Source organism: Gallus gallus, chromosome 1, assembly GCF_016699485.2.
Source record: "Gallus gallus isolate bGalGal1 chromosome 1, bGalGal1.mat.broiler.GRCg7b, whole genome shotgun sequence".
In the NCBI taxonomy this organism is placed as follows: domain Eukaryota; kingdom Metazoa; phylum Chordata; class Aves; order Galliformes; family Phasianidae; genus Gallus; species Gallus gallus.
The window spans coordinates 191,278,950-191,300,416 of NC_052532.1; the positions used below are offsets into that span (position 1 = coordinate 191,278,950).

At 35.8% G+C, this 21,467-nt stretch overlaps 1 long non-coding RNA gene across 1 annotated transcript in view; it reads left to right on the forward strand.

The window, feature by feature from the left end:
- Positions 1 to 205: 205 nt before the first annotated feature.
- LOC112531597 overlaps positions 206 to 21,467 on the forward strand; it is a 213,905-nt gene continuing 192,643 nt past the window's right edge. Inside the window, exon 1 of the long non-coding RNA XR_005839475.2 lies at positions 206 to 484. This is a non-coding gene — a long non-coding RNA (uncharacterized LOC112531597). The remainder of the gene's footprint in view (positions 485 to 21,467) is intronic.

Genomic DNA, 21,467 nt, shown 5'->3' on the forward strand with positions numbered 1-21,467 from the left:
GAAAAAATTCTGCCAGAAACCAAACAATGGGAATTTTTAAGCTATTGTTCCCATTTCTTTTTATCAGCTTTCAGTTTTTCAAGTATCCTCTTCAGGGAGGGGAAAGTGGATGAAGAATAGGGAGGTGGAGAAACTGGAAGATATTTTGTAATTATCCGGGACAGACAGGCAAGGGGTGTGGTTATCGCAAGATGAATCATATCCCAGGGGCTTTGTGAGACTTCATGTATGCTTAATGCTTCTAATTCTCCTGGGCTGTAATTATCTCAGGATGGGTAAAAGAGCTATTTTTGGAAATGTCAATTTTCTTGATTTATTGGAATTTAAGAGCTCCAGCAGCGGGCTCAGAGAGCGGCCCTCTAAAGGTTAAAACACGAGCCATTTTGCACTAATAATCTGAGAGGAAGGTGTCCTGGGAAGGAAACTCTCAATTTCCCCATCCCAGGAAGGCCAGCAGACATTCTGAGACATTGATTTATGACTAGTAAGTAGCTCTGCTTTCCTTTTCTCTGTTCTGTGTGGTTTCTTCATCTCCCTTTCTGCAGCCAACCGGCTCTTTAACCCTTGGAGCCCATACTGTCCTGTGCACGTTGCCCAGAGGAATCCCTTGGCACCTCCTTGGTTGTGGATCTCTGAGCATTTTCCATCTGCTTGCTCATTATTTGCAGCCTTGATGATTGTACCTTTCCCCCCAAAAGAGTTTCTTTGACTGTCTTCTTATTTGGTTTCAGTTTGGCTTGAGGTTGTATTGTGAAGACACAGCAAGAATGGATACAGGACTCTGAGCAGATTGCTGCTGAGACTGTAACCTGAAAAAGTCATGAGCACCTCTCTGCTGTGTACAACTGCCATAATGCCCATGTCCTTAACCTGTCATACTACTAAACAGCCTCCCAGATGGAGATATGATATTTCCTACATGATGTATTTCCTAAGTTTCCATATATGTCCTGGTGAAAAAATAAAATAAAATCCTGAAAAAAATAAAAAATTCTGCATGTGGCTAAATGCTGGAATTACAGAGTAAGAGAACAAAATCTTTACCCAGCAAACTGAGCTGCTGCTATCTGTCAACATGCGTTGCAGAAAGAAGGTCTCTCTCTATTCCTAGTTATACATAAATTGTTCATTTATGTATACTAGCTGCATATGTGCAGCTTCCACAGCAGAAAAGGATATATGTAGTGTTATTCATTTGTTTGAGGTGCAATTAAGATACTGTTCTGTCTGTGTTTCCTACTGATTATTTATTCACAAAGTCATCAACAGCAAATCACTCATGGCCCTGATATAACAAACATTCCAATATTCTTAAGAAAGATCTAATCACAGACTTGCATCTTTTGCTGAAGTCATTATCCAAACAAAACTGAGCAATATGGAATATTTTGAATTTATTCCCCATTTTTCCATCTTTCTTAATTAAAAATGCTGGAGTTAATACAGATATTTGGATGGTGATCAGAATTTGATGTTTTGTGCCTTCCCATTTACAAGGAAAAATCACTGGGCAACATTTGTTAATGTTCCTATACCAATGTTTATTGACATGTACGTTTATACTGCAAAATGTTTTCTTTCATCTTTTAATCCTCCTCTCCCTCAGATCCTTTTCTTATCCATAGAAACAGTATATGGTCCCTTTTAGGGTTAAATTAGTACATCATGATGAAAAATACATATAAGAGTAATGCTTCTCCATAACATTTTAAAAATGGATATTTGCACCTTTTTTTTTTTTTTTTTCCTGGTTTCAGTTGGGACACAGATTTATTGTTTGTGTGGGTGTGTTTGTTTGTTTGTTTTGTTTTGTTTTGTTTATCCTTCACAGGGTCTGGTATGTTTTGGCTTTGCAAGAAAAGCAATGCTGATAGCACACCACTATTCTAGATTTTCCTATATAGAGCCAAGGACATTTATCATCCCATACTTTGCACTGGGAGGAGGGAGCAAGAGAACAAGTGTGTGGTGCTCAGTTGCCTGACAGGTTGAACCACAATGATTTTAAATTTTTGAGGTCAGAGTCAGTGTAGAAACAGGTGTTGTATGGGATAGTGTAGCTGTAGTGTTTGGCAAGTTCGTTCTCACAAGGGAAAACAAAGATAGGCAGGCATATATACAGACTAGAAGGGGCAGACCTTGAGAGTAGTGGTCCTGGTCCTAGTGGATGAAAAACTTAAACATGACCCAGCAGTGTGCTCTTGCAGCTTGGAAATCAAATGGTATCTTGGGCTCCATCAGGAAAGAGGTGACCTCATTGCAGCCTTTCAGTACCTAAAGGGAGCCTACAAGCAGGAGGGGAGGCTGCTTTGAAAGGGTAGATAATAGCAGGACAAGGGGAAATGGTTTTAAGTTGAAGGAGGGAAGATTTAGGGTGGATGTCAGGAGGAAGTTCTTTACTATGAGAGTGGTGAGGTGCTGGAACAGACTGCCCAGAGAGGTTGTGGATGCCTCATCCCTGGAGGTGTTCAAGACCAAGTTGGATGGGGCTATGGGCAGCCTGTTCTAATATTAAATGGGGAGGTTGGTGGCCCTGCCTGTGGCAGGGGAATTGGAGCTGGAGGTCCCTTCTAACCGAGGTCATTCTGTGATTCTGTGACTCTGTGATTTATCTGATCAGAATAGCAAAATGATTTTGTGTTCTATTTTGGCTATTGCAGCCTACTGATAACTGACAAACAAAGCCCATTTCGTCATATTAACACATACAATGTCAGTCATATTATGTTGATGAAAGCACATGTGTGAGCTCTTTTACTCAGGCAGAAACCCACTGCTGTGAGAAGGAGATGTAAAAATGTTGGAGTTTTAATGACCTGCTGCATCATGGCTTGCATGTTGTGTAGCAGAGCGGCTGAGGCTTGTACATGATGTGCCACTCCACTGATACTGGAAGAACCCCTGGGAACCTACTTCAATGTCATTTACAAGTCTGCCAAGCAGACCTTTATTGATCAGAATGTCAATTCTGGTTTCTCATATGCTTACATTAATTACCCTGTCTGCAGAGAGCTGCAGAATGAAGGCTACCACGGCTGTTATTAGGCTGTCAGGTTATGAATTTGTAGCTCCTTGAGAGCACAGAGAGAATCATTTCAAGGATAAAAACACAACGAAGATTTTGCACAGAGCAGCTATATGTCATATTCTGATGTCCAAGCTCACTCCAATATTTTCCTTTTCAGAATAACAGGAGTGCTCAGGCCTCATTAATGAAATCTATGGCTCAGTCTCAAGTGCAAATAAAATAAAAAAAAAAGTAACTTGTTGAGCTCAGAAGTAGAATTAGCTCTCTAAGAATTTGGAGGAGGTCATGAGGGTAAAGCCTGACATTGAAGGTGTTGCCAACTTTGATGTACAAAGGAGAACTTGCACTCTGACATAAAACCTTAAATTCCAAACCAGCTTCCTTCGGTGAGGTGCTGGCACAGGCTGCCAGGAGAAGCTGTGGTGGCCCATTCCTGGAGGTGTTCAAGGCCAGGCTGGATGGGGCCCAGGGAAGCCTGATCCATGGCAAGGGTTTTGGAACTAGGTGATCTTTGAGGTCCCTTTCAATCTTAGCTGTTCTTTGGTTCTATGATCCTACAATTCCTTTAAAGAGATGTTACTGTCATTTTGCTGCTGTATTTTATCTCCACTGTTTAACAATATAGCAGTTCCAATGCTGTTTCTCTCTTAAGTGAATAAAGGAAAAATAAATCTAATAATGTGCTTAGCTAGTGTATTTTATGCATATGACTAGCCTTTTAAATTAAGTTACATTTACTGTTTTCCCTTGCCTAAACTCAACCCTGTATGTAATCAGAGGCACGCATACAAATCAAGTCAAATCTGAACGGTTAGCATACAAGGGGCCCCATTGACATGACATAATTCCTTTCATGCTTGAAGATAAAAACATGGCAAGTGTTTGTAGATTCAGGTCCTGCTGTTCTGTGTCTCTCTTGGGTAATGCATGAAAAACTGGCAGGAGGGCAAAGAACAGGGAGACACGTGCAGCACCTCAAAGCTACTTTTAAATCATTCATTTAAAATTGCCCCTTTAAATATGCAGCTTGATCTAATTTTTGGTAATCTGACTGGAAATTGAGTGCTTCATCAATCTGTATAGTGTTAGATTAGCACTGAGACAAGCTGCCTAGGAAGTTTTCTAAGTCTACTTTGTAAACTATTTATGATCCAGGATGTGAAGGCAACTTGGATTTAGTTACTGACTTAGGAAACTGCAAATTTAAGAAGTAGAGTTGTTCCCAGACCACATTCTTCAGACATTTCAGTGAGTTGCTAAAATAATTACATGTTATTCAAATGAAATATTAACTAAATCAGAAATATTTTAAGACATTTTAATGGACTTTTATGTTAGGAATGGCCTTTTTACCTGGAATCTGGAACCAGGTTTTGTGCTTTCTTGCACAGAGACAGATACTGAAATAATAACCTTTAATTGCACAAGGTAATGCCATCTATCATAGGTAGTTTACAGATAACACCTTAAGCATTCCTGTTTTACATATTTTGTAAAGGAAAGAGAGCCTCCCAACCACTAGCATAGTAAAGATGCTAGATTGGCAAAAAAGAGAATACTGAATTCTGGTTTCTGCTGTGACTGAGTGTATATGAACTATTTTCTAGAAAGTGGCTGACTGGAACAGGTACACAGTTCTGAAGGAGAAGAAATTGCTAATTTCCAAAATCACTTCCAAAGATTACAGTACGTTTTAAGACTTAAAATTTCTGCTGCATTGAATCATTCAAATTATATATATATATTTACACATATATATAGTGGAAAAACTGAAAATAAAATACAACAATCCATTTATAGCAGCAAGAATATAGTGCTATAGAGTGCACCTTATGTAACCACAAAATTGCCCTTGTCTCTTTGATTATTTATTTATTTATTTATTTATTTATTTGTGCTCTTTAATTTGTAAAGCCTGGGACAAGCTCAAGGAAAGATTTCTGCTTTATAATGAAGAAGTGAGGACTGATAGATAGCATGTATCTGGAGGGGAGAGAACAAACCAGCCAAAACAAACGAACAAATGATCAAACAAACAAAAGAAATGCCCTAGACCTTTCTGTTTTCTTTCTTTCTCCTTTTTTCTTTAATAAAAGAGGAGTGCAATATCTTAGATTTTATTTTCAATTTTCTGTTCAAAGCAAGTGTTTTTGGAGCTTGTTTCCAATCAGAAATAACAGCAAGGTAAGCATTTTTAGGGGATCCAGAAAAAAAAAAAAAAAAAAAAAAAAAAAACTCACAAAAGCTACAATGTCTTAACATTCAATCAGCACTTTTCTGCATTTCTCATATTCTCCATTGTATTCTCTTTTGAGATCAACTGGTGCTGAATGGAGAAAGACATAAAAATGTAGGTAATGGGTGTCTTGAGGAGGTATTTTCAAGGTGACTTGTGATTCTTGTAGGCATTTTCCAGATCTGGTTCAGTTTTATCACAGCACTTACAAAAGGTCAGTACCATTATTGGAAGTAATGCTTCAGTTATGATTTCATGCACCATCTCCTCAAAACTGTTCCATATTCCCTCTTTTAAGCACTGAGCCATATTTGGTAAAGACATCGTGGTCTCCTGGTTCACCTTGAACCAACCACTTAAAGATTTCATAAATTTGGAATAGTAGCACCTCTGCATTTACAGGTCTAATCTGGATGAATAAATCAAAGGTCTTCAGTGGATATTTAATGACCTCATGTTATTATGAAAGCCATGGTTTTCAGGAAACAGACAGATGTTTGTGTTTTGCATTCTTTACGCTTCTAAAAGATGTTCCAAAGAATGAAGAGGTCTGAATTTATTTACTTAGATATTTTCCTTTTGGAAAAAATAGTTACTATCTCATAATGGTGATAGGAAGATGGATTCATTAATGTTTGTTAGGCTGAAATACTTTGGCGATGAGCACCAGAGAAGTATTAGTGGAGCAATTAATAATTTCTAACATAGTTGAGTTGTTGAATAATGGCATTAATTAGAGCAGAGAGAGCTATACTTCAGTTAAACAAAATGAAGTTTCCATTTTTTTATTTTATTTTACTTTATTTTTCAAAATACAAAAGAAGGGGGAGAATTCAAAAAATAATCTTGTCTACTGAGTCTTCATACACTACTGGAGAAAATCTGGATCTGGAAAGTTTATGTCTTTTTTGTTGTTGTTGTTGTTGTTCTTTATTTATAGATTTTCCAGTCTTCACTAACATCATAAGCATATACAAAAAGAGTCAACATGTAAATATATATATGTTTACAGTTTTCTTTTATGTGCATATTCTTCTTGTTATCATCTCTGAATTTCCCTGATTTTGTGTAGAAGTAATGTGAATGGAGAATGAAAGGGAAAATTCATAAAACAAATCACATCTGCCCCGAGGAAGCAGAAATGCCTGAGAAATCACCTACAGATTCATGAGGTCATGGATAGACTTGTGTATTTCTTGTCTAGATAGACTCATATTTCAAAATAATATTTTCACAATTGTAAAACCACACAGAAGCATGTCAGTTCAGAATTACAAAGAATGTGCATGCTTATTTGTGTGAATGGGAATGTAGATTTACGCACATATGTATTGACTTTCATGTGACTGAAAATGCATTCACTCCATCATCAAATAGAAGCTGAATTATTATATAGTATTCATTAAGTATTTAATAGATGAATATTTATCAAAATTATATATAAAATCACTTCTAGTTATAAGGATGTTGTTCAAGCCTACTGTTGTATAAATAAAAATATTATATTTCTCTGGGCAAATAAACAAGAGGATCCACTTAAATTCGATACTATAATTTCTGCACAAAACAGTCACCAATCAGTCACCTGATTTTAGATAAGAGACCCTAACAGATGAATTGTTTCTGTTTCATAATTATACCTCTCAAAAGGTGTCATCAAATCATGTGCTACGCTAGAGATGGACATATGAAAAGAAAATATAGGATGGTGTAAAACAACAGTCACCTGTATTTTACAAAATAGCCTGTGGAGATCTGCCCCATAGAGACCTACTTGCTCCTGAAGTCAGTTATTCTCAAACATGGCAGTCAGTTATCCCACACAAAACCACAACTTATTCCTACTGGCTTTGTTTCACCCACATTAGGACCCATAGGAAGATCCCCACACTGAATACCCACACTGAATATTCTTGATCTTCACAACAGCCCTCTTAATCATTTGAAGCTGAACTTTCCACAGCCACTAATCCATTCTGAATGTTTGTCATACTGTCTGATCTGAAGTGTTCAGCCTTGCATTAATAAGATTCAGACCCACCCAATCTCTGTAGTGTGTTAATGATGGATGAAGCACTCAAACAGGAAGCTAGATTGCCAGAAAAGAAAACAAGCAGGCCAGTGTTGAATTTACAGTATTTGATTGATTTAGAACATTTGCGGGAGATGAGTAAAGACTCTGCTGAGATTTGACTGGAGTTGCCAAGGCAGTTGGTACTGCAAGAAAAGGTCAGAGGAGTTAGATGCAACTGGATTGTTCACAGATGGCTGATGCTGTCACTTCTATTTGAAATAATCCATACCTGAGTTTCAAGGGATGAATCAGTCAGATTCTACTACTGAGAGGGCAGGACATTAATATGCTTTATTTCACTAATGTTTGTTGTTCTCTTGGAAGCCCTCAACATGGACACATATAATACCAGGTGTAAACTGGGACTAATCCTTCAGCCTTCCACATCTGTTTAAGAGAAGAATTGCTATGCAGGACTTGAATAGCCCGCACTCATGACACAGTACCTCTGCTTTTTGTCATGTCTTCATTCATACCTCAGACAAAGAGCAGGTTCTGTGTTGTCATGCTTTTTACGACTTACATTTGGTTGGAATTGAACCCTGTTTTCCATTGTCTGTAGCTCACTGTATCATTATTTCTACATAGTGTATCTTATTTTTGTATTCAATTACATAACATGCTTTGAAATATTTTCTTAATTTGCAGCAGGCATTGCTAAGTTTAAACATTATGAATAGCAACAAAAGAAGTTGCTGGTCAGTTTTTTTGCTTTCTTTCGGTAGAAAGAAAGTTCAGGTTTAAGCCTTTTTTGACTGAAGGCACATTACCTGTCTTCCTCATGATATCTATAGTTTTTCTACTTATCTCCTAATCTCCCCTTAACCTGATAGAAAATATGGGTGGAAAAAAAAATGTTTATTTCTTGGAGTGTAAGAACTTCTAGTCAGGGACGCGTTGCATGAAATGGTTCTATTGTTGGCAACATCTTAAACTCTGGCACATAACCTTCAAAGAACTGAATCCTGTATTATTTCAGGATCAACTACCCCAGTAATAAGAACATTATGAGTCCCTCCTGTATTTCAAATATGTTTGAAAAGTTATGACTTCATCTCTGGCAAAATCACCACATCTGACTTCACTGGGTAAGCTGGATCATGTGAGATGACAACTGACAACACTGTTATCTGTGTGCACTCTGTATCCCAAAGATCTGTAATCATCTACTATTCAAATAATTTCTCATCTGCGGAGCAGAATTGAGGTGTTTTAGGTGTAATACAGTTTTCTGACTTAGCACTGAGATACAAAGCTTACTCTAAGAAAATGTTTATCAACAGCTAGCTCTTGTAGGTTTGAGCCCTGAGATGTACATGTCTAAATGGGGGCACTTGACATCTGCCCCATGCAGATGACAACAGATGGCTCCACACTAAAGACAAGAAGTTATCTTGATGTGATTTACAAGATACTTTTTAAGAAAGTGTTCCTGAAATCAAAGAGCAAACCCAGAAGTTAATACCTTCTGGAGGAGGATATATACATTACATATTCAAAAAGATATTTATAAGTACATAGTTAAACATTCAGCTACATTACAGCTATTGTTTTCATAGAATTTGAAAGACCAGTGTTTCATTTCCCAAAGGAAGACCCCCCCACACTATTAATCTGATTAATATTTATGAACATCTAAAGGGAGGTGGGAGGCAAATGGATGAGGCCAGGCTCTTCTCAGTGGTACCTACAGATGGGACAAGGGATAATGACCTAAAACTTCAATATAGGAGGTTCCATATAAACATGTGGAAGTTCTTTCTGGTAAGGGTGATGGAGCACTGTAACAGGTTTCTGAGAGAGACTGTGGAGTTTCCTTCTATGACTCCACAGATATCCAGGTCCCATTTGGACACCTACCTGTGCTATCTATTACAGGGTAGCTGCTTTAGCAGGGGGGTTGGAGTTGATGATCTCTTGATGTCCCTTCCAACCCTTGCAATTCTGTGATTCTATGATTTACAAAACAATCTGCTTCACTGAAGCTCACAGTATGGGCAAAATCCATTTTAACGGCATTAATTCCCCAAATTCTCCCTCTTTCTATAAGCTTCAGTAGTGTTTGCAGTCTCCTTTGCAGAGATGTATGTGGTTGCTTTCCTATTATTTGCTTGATGCCTCCTGTGCTAAGTGCTTGAAGATATGAGCATTTCACACTCACTTGGTTGATGGCCTTCAGTATTTCAACCTTATGGCTGCCATCATCCTTAAGAATGTGTGAGTACTAGGATGCATGAGCTAAAAAGCATGTCAGTACAGTGAAAGATAAATTCAGTAAATAGGTAATAAGAACTTTACACTACATGATTTGACTTCAGAAATAGAAATCAAATAAAAATGTTTATCTATAGTACTCTAACTAGTGTGGCTCCCTGTTTAATAAAAATATGTGCTGTAGTTCAGTTGTAGAAAGTGTTATAGAATATGAAAATTTCGGTTCAAGAAAAGATTTCAAGGAAACAAGAAGCTTTATTTCTATGAAATGGCATCCTTAAATTCATCATTAAAACCTTCAGAAACAAAAGTCCTTTATTCAACAAAACACATTACAGTTATTTGAAATTTAAAAACCGTTTTAAATAGATGTAATCAAGTGATTTAGAAGAAAATGTATATTTAATCAAGTGATTTAGAAGAAATGTAAAATGTTTCTATGGACATGGATTTCTATGCACTCCCATTATATTGAAAGAAAAACTGTTACTCCATCTCTGTTTTGCTATTCTTTCTCTTCACTACCATAGTCTTAGCATCTCTTTTAGGGGACCTGTTCTTTACATTTCAAGTTGCAAATGCATCCTTATATTAACGTAGAATCATAGACTGACTTGTGTTGGAAGGGATCTCAAAGATCAGCTAGTTCCAACCTCCTGCTGCAGACAGAGTTGCCAACTGCTAGATCAAGCACTAGATCAGATTTCCCACGGCCCCATCCAACCTGGTATTGAATACCTCCAGGGTTGGGCATCCACGATCCCTCTGGGCAACCTGCACCACTGTCTCACCACCCTCTCTGTGAAAAAAATCCCCAATATCTAAGCTCAATCTCCACACCCTCAGTTTAAAACTATTCTCTCCTGTACTACTGCTACCTACCCATATGAAGAGATGAGATTCTATAACACCAAGTACAAGCTGGTGCACTTGACTCAAGGCAATCCTAGATATGAGTATAGACTGTGAGATGAATTCCTAGACAGCAGCCCTTCCAGGGACTTGGTGTACTGATGGACAAAAAGCTTGACCTGAGCCAGCAGTGTGTTCTTGCAGCCTGGAAGGCCAACTGTATCCTGGGCTGCATCAAAAAAGGGGTGGCTAGCAAGGAGAGGGAGGTGATTGCTCCCCTCTGCCCTGCTGTTGTGAGGCCTCATCTGGAGTACTGTTGCCAGGCCTGGGGCATCCAGTGGAAGAAGGATGTGGAACTGTTGGGGTGGGTCCAGAGGAGAAAGAAAAGGATGATCAGAGGTCTGGAGCACCTCACCTAAGAAGATAGGTTGAGGGAGCTGGGGCTGTTTAGCTTAGAGAAGAGAAGCTGCGGATGTTCCATTCCTGGAGGTGTTCAGGGACAGTCTTGTTGGGCTCCTGGGCAGCCTGATCTAGTGTACAGCAAACCTGCTTATGGGAGGGCAGTTGGAACTAGATGATCTTTGAGGTCCCTTCCAATCCAAGCCATTCTATGACTTTAAATTCTAGGTCATAACACATCTCTAGGTTGCATGAAGTCCACTCTAACTCAAACCATTGTTCTCATTGTTTAACTAGATACATTACAAATATCTTAAAGTCTGGGTCTCAATCAATGATGTTTTCATTTAGCTATCCTCTGGGTGCATCAGCTACTGGTAGGTCAAGCTGCATCCAGTTCTGATTGACTCCTTTTACTTTTTTTTTTTTCTTTTTCTTTCCCAAGTTGTTGCTGTACAAGTCATAAGCTGTCATCTGGATATATAATTCTCTTTGTTTTCCAATATATTGTTTTACATTCAATTTTATTATCACATTTCCTTGGACTGTGATCATTAAACTTGGCAATTCATATTGCTTCATAACAGCATCTGACTCCTTCATGACTTACAATTCCTCTGGTGATTTTTTTTTTTTTTGGTTTTTGTGTGTGTGATATCCATTCACTTGATAAAAAACATATTTATATTGTCATTTAAATCAAGAATAAGAATATTAAGTAGCAGTGGAGCAAGAGTGCTATTGTTGGGTGACCTTGTGTAATGAGTTCTTCTTGCACAAAATTAACAATTACATTTTTCAATCTGTTAGTAAAGCAGATTTAATCCCTGCATCAAAGGCTTTAAACCATCTGTCTTACCTAAAATTTAACTTTTAATCATGATGATATGATACTTTTCTAACTTCCTCAACTAGATTGAACCTATCACATTTGTAATCTTTTTACTTTTAAATAACACAGCTATCTTGACAAATTATCATTCCAGAAGTCCAAGTACTTTTGGGTACATATTTTTGGAATATTATAAATCATAAATGTGCCCATTGGATATACATTCATCCTGCTTTATAACTTTGAAAAGTTGTAATTTTACATGATATAATCCAACACAGACTTTCTTTTTTTTTTCCTTTTTACTTTCTTTCAAAAAGCCTCTTATAAACAGAAATAGCAGATTAACATTTGTACTGTTTCACCCATTTCTGTGTTCTTCTTCTGTAAGGATCATTCCTTACTGTAAGAGTCCTCATATCCCCATGGCTCGGAAAAGTCCAACTTGTTTCACCATAAGAACTGCTGAATCAGCAGGACTCTCCTATCTGAATAATTTTTGAGCCCTGTGAGAAATTTTGCAGATATATTCAAGATAATATTTATTTATTTATTTATTTATTTTTCGGGGAAGAGTCTGAAAAGAGATTTTTTTTTTCCATGTAGTCAAGGTAAATCCACTTCAGAGCATTACTGTATTAGCCTTTCTTGAAAATTAATTAAATTGGTTTTCCCCTGTTAACTGTTACAACTAGGAAATAGTAGATGAGAAAGAAAATCCATCTCATTTCAGTTTAGCAAGCTAAACTGAATTCTAAGACTAGGAAATAACATTACATTATAACATTTACATTACATGTGAATCATGTAAATGGATTTTTTGTTAGCAACTTTGGAACACATGCCGCTGTCCGTGTTTCATTGTTTCATCCACAGTGATTACCGTCCTTTCAAGTAACAAATCTACCATTACTGTCTTGACCAATAAAATAGAAAAGGCAGAGTATTTTTTTTTTCTAATGTAGAGAATCCTTCAGTAGAATGCATATATTAAGATAAATTAGAAACTAAAAACCTCCTCCTAAAATATACCTAATGTGACAAACTTTGTAACCTTCACAACTAGGTGTTTAGATGAAAGCATGTCCTCTTACTCCACTTTCAGCATAATACTATAACAAATTCCTGAGTTTTAGAGCATGACGTTGTCTATTTATTTCAAGAAGACTGTTCAAGTGGAAATACACTGTAACTTTAAGGAAGAATTCACTTGTAACTGTATTCCTGCACTGACATCACAGCAGTACATTTGAAATATGTATTTCTTACTTGAAATGCAAAGTTGAACAGAAGAGCAAAGAGAGATATAATAGGACAGGTAAAATAGCAGTGGTGTATGTTAAGAATAAAAGCTGCCAAAATCGTATCTTCCTATTTGTGGACCTCAGAAAATTGAAGACAACAACTCAGATAGCTGTGAGCACCAGGTTCCTGATATATTCTCTGTCCCCAAGGAAATATGAGATTGATAGAGTCCATGCAGTCATTCTTGTTATGCCCAGGTGAGAAAACATGACTTCTTCACAGACAAGATGAGAATTATGACAGCAATTTGAAAGCTAATTACCAGGAATGAGAAAAAAAAAAATAAAAAAATCCTTTATCATCATGGACTTTAATTACAAAACAAAAAACAACCCAAACGAACTGATAAGCTTTTATTGGCTCTCTTGAGATATCTGAGGGGTAGAGTCTTTACAGAGGCATTTTTGGGCAACCGTATTTGAAGATGTTTATCTTCTGAGCCTCATACCCATTTGTCACACCCAGATATTGAGTCCTGTCCATCTATGTCCTTGTTAGTAATCTAAACACACACAAGACTTCCTAGAACTCTGAACATGCCCTGTTTTGTCTTTGAAACAAAACAAAACAGAAAACGGAGACTGATTACAAAACACCAACTAGGATTTTTCACTGGCTCACTGTAACTTCTGATGCATACTCTGACATCATTTTGAAGAATGCTAGGTGGACCTACCTAAAAACATGCTAAAGACCACTCAGACAAATTCACAACATAGGTAATTGAATTCCAGTGCCTGAGAATATTCCTTGGTACAATTTAATATATTAATATTGAATTTGTTCCTTGCAGTCGTATTATGAGCTCTCTGGAAAAAAAAAAAAAAGTCTTGTTAATTGCCTTTACTGCAGATGATAGAATCTGATCTTTTGTTGACCATCTAGGTGCTTTCTGCAATGGAAATGATTAATGATAATAATTACTACAGAAGATTAAGAGAGAAAAAAAATGATGCCTTTTTAATCATTTTATTTCTTGATTCTGTGATGGATTAAGACATTCTGATATACTGCAAACAGTACTTTCTGATATTTTTATTTTCTTTGAGTTATTTCTAATCTGCACTTTTTATTTATTTATTTATTTATTTTTAATGTCAAACCTTCAGAATAATATATATTCCTACAAGACTTATGATTTGCTGACCTGAAGACTTAGATATGAAGCTGCAGTGGCATTGGTTTGTATATGGCTTACAAATGTATGAAGGATCACCATATATATGTGGCCAGGCAGAGACTCTTCTCAAGAATATAAACAAGTTTACTTCTCAATTTATTAATGTATTTTAATGTGGTTTTTTTTTTCTGCCATGCAGAAAGTTATCACTGAATTTACTAAGTAGGTTGCCCTTGTCCTTGGTTTGTCTTTGACAACAGTAACATCATACTTTGACAGCACTATTGTCATGCAAATTCATACAAGTTTATTTGTAGCATAATGTATTCAGTTCTAACAGCAAAAAAAAAAAAAAAAAAGAAAAAATTATGTTGAGAATGCAAACCAAGACAGAGATTGCAACTATCGTATTTTATCTTTGTATATGAGATGTAGCCTTGATCACAAAGCTCATTGACAGCTTCCTAATTTAATACGACAATATGCATCTTCTTATAATTAAGGACAGATCTTATGCTTTTATTCTTTCTCTCTCTGATATTCATGCATGCATTTTCTTTTTTTAATGATAATTATTATTTTATTTTTTATTTCTTTACTTGTTTTAAGGTGTTTGCTACCTTGTCAGAGAATAAAAGCTCCCTCACATTTTGAAATGGATCTTTGGCAACAGACATCCAACATGTAGTGTTAGATAAATAGTCCCAGTTCATCTGTTTTCAATTCCATTTTTTAAAAAAGGAGAAATGAGTTTATTTATTTTATTCAGCAGAGGTGTGAAGAAGAATGATTAACTATAGATTGATCTGGAGATGCTCTCTGTCTGAAGGTTACACATAGAATTGTGAGAAATACTTGGCATTCACACTTACTGTACAATGAATTGCTATTTTTAAAAACCTTGAAAAGTTAAAAATTAGGAAATTTTACAATATTTATATAAATTATATATATAATATATAATATATTATATATAGTCAAATATATATTGTGATTTATTCTATTTAATTGAATCATTGGGTATTTGTTTTTAGTATGACCTTCCAAATTAAACTTTCTTAAAAGTGGTACAAAATCTTTTTAAAATATCTACCAGAATTTTCTAATTACTTTATGATATGTCATACAGTCTGTAACAGAAGAGCAAGCCCACCAGTCTTTATGAAAAGTAAAGCTAATTATGGTGAACTTTCCTTTTTGCATTTTAATACTATCAAAAGAAAATGAAAATAACAATAAAAAAGAACGAAGTCACCACAACAACAGGAAAAATCCCCCAAATCCACAATTGGAGATAATTCCCTTCAGCAAGCTATATTTTGAAGAATAAATCAGTGTTCTCACCAAGATTAAAATTTACATACTTGATACAGTGGTAACTGCTGTGCAGTCCCCACTGTCAGAGCACTTACAGGATTGCAACAAATTGACATCACAGCTTACTCCTTTGGTCCACTGCATGGCGTGTGCATGCACTGGAAATTTCTAATGGGGTCCAGTCTGGAGGTTGACAAACCTGGAGCCTGCTGAGAGTAACTGGGTCTTTGAGTTAATGAACCATAGACTTAAACTGATCAGTCGTGCTTTACAAATAGATGCAGAACAACCATCAGCTAAGAATATTTATACTTTCTTTATGGTTATTGCCACTGATTTGTATCCACTTCCCATGTTGTCAGATTAAACCAATGCTATTTGCCCCACTGAAAATGTGTGCATGTTCCTACTTAGCAATTTGTTCCTTAGTTCTCTTTGTTTTGCATAGCCTCCAAAGTGTAACATCTAACGTAACACAGGCATATCCATCACTGTAGACATTTTACTGAAATAAGTAAGTGCTTTCATTAGAAATTAAAAAAACTCCACAATATTGATTCTGCCAATCTGTTAATTTTTTATGAAGGAAATCAAAACATCAGCAAATCAAAAAATCTCACACACCGGACAGTCACGATCATATCTGGAATGGTAAATTAGTATGGAAAGAAAAGTCTACTGATCAGAACTTCATTTCTAGGTATTTATACCCCATCTAGATGTAAATGAGACACACATTCCTTGGAGCATTGTCCTTGGTTTATATGGATATGACAAATAGAATATCACAACTTATTACATAATATTTTGGCTGTTCCAAAAGTAACATCTCATATTTTAGTATATGTTGGCCTATGACATAAGAGGTGGATGCTACTGGTATGGTAGAGGTTGAACCTTCCCACCAATATTGCATTACATTTTCTTGCCATGTGGCAGATATCTGAAAGGTGATTACAGTGAGAATGGGATTGGTCCCTTCTCACTAGTGACAAGTGACAGGATTAGGGGAAATGGTTTTAAATTGCATCAGGGTAAGTTGAGGTTGGATATCAGAAAAAAAATCTTTACAGAAAGGATTGTTAAGCACTGGAATAGGCTTCCCAAGGAGGTGGTTGAGTCAGTTTTACTGAATGTGTTTAAAAACCGTTTGGATGTGGTGCTCTGGGATATGATTTAGAGGAGGGTTGTTAGAGTTAGGGTAGTATGGTTAGGTCATAGTTGGACTTGATGACCTTTAGGGTCTTTTCTAACCTGAGCAATTCTATGATTCTATGGCAGCACAGTTGCAATCAGTCAAAATGGTATCTGACATGGAAGAGTGGGTAAAGCAAAGGTGTGTCATTGAATTATTCCACGCAGAAAAAAAATTGTACCCATTCACATTCATCAACACTTGCTGAATACTTATAGAGACCAAATAGTGATTGTGAACACAGTGAGGTACATTTCAGCAGTGATTACAGTGACAGTCTGTTACCTCTGCTGGTGCAGATTTTTATGAGCTCAGCATGCAGGCTCTTGTTCATTGCTAGTGAAAATGCACAGTTAATCGTGGTGACTGTTGAAAAATAGTTTTTGTAGCTGAGAATTTGCTCTATCAAATAAGTGTCATTGAGCTCTTTATATATGTTGTAGTTTCCATGGAAATAAATAGGAGACAGTACTTTTGGCACATTGTACATAGTTCGCGAGGATTTGTAAATAAAATCAGAAAGTATAGTAGATACTTATAGCAAAGAGCAAAATTTTGTCAAAATACAAGGTAAAATTAAGTGTTTTTGTTTTGGTGTACCATGTTAATCTACTTACTTATTTGGACTAGATGAAGGCTGGCAGATAGAAATGTCGCAAATTATTATTCTCAGAGCTACAATGGAAAAAAACAAAACAAAACAAAACAAAACAAAACAAAACAAAACAAAAAAACAACTATGAAAACTGGTATCTGTGGAACAGGAAGTACCAAGCAGGGTGGGATAAGTCTAAATGGCAATATGTCACAGATACACAAATATATGCATTCAGTTCATTATATTTGTTATCAGTATCATGATTATTTGCACTCGAGCTCATTTATCAAGAAAATTTTCAGTCTCCTTTGAGGATTAAGTCTACGAAATTTGAAACTAATTTTGTAGAAACTTATCTGTTATTTGTAAATGATATAAACAGTGTCATTATCTGTGCTCTCTTGTATCAACTTTGTTGTTGAATTTTATGAATAAAATTTCCTCAAGAATCCATAATATTTTGAGCCATACTGAAAAATATGTCTGAATATTCTCGCAGGTTCTGTTATTTATTTTGGTTAGCAGAAAATGCAATCTATTTTTTGAAATATTTTTCTTTGATGGACCTCTTTTGATGTCATGTTTTACTTTGTGTTCATAGGTAAGATTCTAAAAGGACATTAAGTTAGAAAATAAAGCAAACTAACTGCACTGGTGTCATGGAAGAAGACTAAAGTACTGCACACTTCACTCGCAAGAGGAAGACAGAAATACATATTTTCATATATATAAATAGATAGAAGATGGTAATTTGAATAATGATAATGTCAACTTAACAAGATTTGAAATGGCTAGATATCCTTGATTATTTGCTATTTAGAGGGTAGGGTGTGCATAATGAGTCTAAGATCAAACCTTAGCTAGTATAGCTTAAAAACAATAAATCACTTCCTGAGGATCTGTCAGCAAGGTATCACCGCATCCTGAGTGAATCTCCACGCACCTTGAGAGGTGTCCCTGCTCAAGGGGAGATTCTGGTGTGCAGCTAGTTGCTTGAAAGAAAATTTGGCTTTTGAACCTCATTGTACATACTAGGCCTTGGGCATAACAACCAGGTTGGCCAGGGGTGTGCAAACAGTACACAATCACTACTGGATAGTTCAGTAAGTGGTATTTTATTTTATTTTTTTCCTAAAGAAAAGCAAAATGCAATTTAAATTACTTTGCATGTATATCTGTTTTGTGAACCAAATGCTGTTGATTTTTGTGCTGATTTCTCTTGGGATTTTTTAGATTCAGTGTGCTGCTTAAGCCTTTATAACTCACATAGGTCTTTGTTTAATTATTATTTCTTATTTTTTCTTCTTTTCTCTTTATTCCAATCAATAGAGCTAGAAATATTTAGTATATTATAATCTGTTTAAGATGTATGTTCCATGACTTGAAAAGCCCAGGCTTCTAAGGCAAACACAGAATACTATATCTGGCATATAAATCCTGTGCTTTTCAGAAATCAAACCAATAAACAATCCAACCAAAATAATAAATAAAAGTAAAACAAAATCCCTAAAACATCTACAGTTTCCCTTTGCATAGTAAGATTTCCTTCCTCACTCTCCGCCACAGTCAAGATCCTACCCCAGAGCCACCCATAGGTGCCGTAGATCAAATCTAGAAAAGATTTATTTTTTTCTTCTTCTGCATTATCCCTGCTTGTATCAGTTCCAAAATGCTTTATGAGTGTGTTATTCTAAAACATTTACCCCATTTATTAAAGGGATGCATTTTGTCTGTACTATCTGAGGATCATGTTCTAGAGGGAATGGAGTTTTGTAATACAGATGTGGTTCATATATTTTTAAATGAAAGCGAGATAGGCTTATGGATCATGATACTGTTTGTTCTGTTAAGATCTCTACTGAATTTTGATAAACTTTCATCTCTAAGTCCTTCCTTAATTATTTCAGCACAGAATTGTTTGGATTTTATGTTGTACAATTACTATTTGAATTAAGTGGAGAGCTCCTTTAATGGTTTAATCATCTGTGATTTAACAATTTTACATAAATCTTCAGACAAAAATTTAAGATTGAAAATAATCCCACAGCATGAATTCAGAGTTATTGTTATTTCTTCCTCCTGTTATGCTGGAGCAGCTAGACTGTCCTATAAAGTATGCATTCAATACACTTACGGTCTCCGACAGTTATAACATGATACATCCTTTTTTTTCTGTGTAGGGACTGCGTAATTTCATAGGATCACTGTGTGGTCAGGGAAACTTTATTTTCCTAAGATTGATTTCTGGAGATGTAGCATTGTTTAATTTTATATCCTTAACTATAAGAGCTTTGGTAGAATTATAGAATACTGAGTTGGAAGAGAAACACAAAGACCATTGAGATGAACTACTGGTTCTACATAAAACCACTCAAAATCTAAACCCAGTGTTTGAGAGCATTGTCCCAGCACTCCCTGAGCTCCAGCAGCTCAGAGCTGTGCCTCCTACACTGGCCAGCCTGTTCCATGACCACCGCCCTCTAGGGCAGAGCCTTTTCCTCACACACCCTAACCCTTCCCTGATGCAGCACCATGCTGTTCCCTCGGATCCTGTCACCAGAAAGAAAAGCCTCATGATTCTGTGTTACTTGTGACCAATGACTGCATTGTCTTTCAAGTGATTTTCAATAACACCCAGAATAATTTGATCCATAATTTCACAAGGCAACAAAGTGAGACTGACAGGTCTGTAATTATCAGGAACTTCTTTCATGACTTTCTTGAAAACTGGAGCAACATATTCTAGTTTCTACTCCACTGGGACTTTCTAGGTTCCCAAGACTATTGCAGAAATAATTGAGAGAGGTCTCATAATAATATCAGCCAACTCTTTCAGTACCCTGGGATGAATTCCATTGGACCTAATATACTCATGTGCATTCAGAATTCAATATTCTCATAAATTCTTCTCTGTTGCAGATCAGTTGTAACTGATAAAATCGATGGAGAACTTTCTATTAAAACAAACAAACAAAAACAACAACAACAAAACAAAACCACAACAACAACAACAAAAAAACTTGTTATTCCAAAGACATAAAACTCCCAAAGGAATAATACAGACATGAACAAACTTATGAAAAACATCTCATCTTAACCTTTTAAAAACAATCCTTTCCCCAAAAAATAGGGAAAACATTTGGGGTTTCTTTTTCTTTTCTTTTTAAATGATTAAGACTATTTTCCTATTATAATTAATGAAAAAAAAAAATTGTCACTACCTTGTTCATATTGACTGCATTTCATATATATTGATAATAAATTTTAGAAACACATATTTAAAAAAGTTTTAAAAGAAATATTAATTAATCAATTTGTTAAGCAGCAGTGAGAGCCCTAACTCAATACAAATGTATTTGCAGGTATATATTTGCATTTCCATTGATGTCCAGAAATTCTTCAATACCTCAGAATTTTCCATTCTGTTGCATGGTAATTTCATATAAAATGGAATACACGGCAGGGATTCTCTCTTAATTTTGTTCTCATTCATACAGACAGAGGCTGAATAAAAACCCTGAAATATTATTTAAAAGGCAATTTGTTGAAACCAATTCTATTTTTAGTTATTACTACTATTTTTTAAACTATACCAGCTTCATTGAAATACCATTTTAAAAATATTATTCTTTAAAGTTCTTGTCAAGGAAATAGCACTCCCACTGCCCACTCCCACTGTTAGCACTGCTAACATCATGTGTTAGATGTCTTGTTAATGAATTTGTGTGACTAGGAAGGGAAACTCAAGTTAAAGGTTGATTATTTATTTGTTTGTTTGCTTGTTTTAATTAAGGGTTTGAAACTGTATCAGATACTGCTAACACAGGAGCCCAGTATCATTTTCGTATGTCTGCTGAAAATTCTGAAAGTCTTGGGTTTTATCTTGAGCCCAGAGTGGCTGGCTAAAGGAACTATAATTTTGTCATAGGATGTCTCTTATTTATGGTAGGTGCAAGTAGATTTCGTTTGCCTGTTTTACTTTCTTTTTTTATATTTGCTTCCTCTGACAATACTTCCCACGCAGTTATTTCATGAACAGCTTTAAAGAAAGTATTTTTGTGCCTTACAAATGAAAAAAATAATTATCTCTTATTCAAATGCTTATTCCTTTTTCCAAATTGGAATCTCAGTATAAATAAATAAATAAGTAAATAAACTGAAACACAAATGAAACAATAGAAGTATATTAGAAAAGAAAAATGTTGCTAAATATTAAATGATGGAAGTAGATAACAATATTTTTTGCAGTCAATCAAGCAGCTGAGATATACAGGGGCAATATTGACTGTAGAGCTCC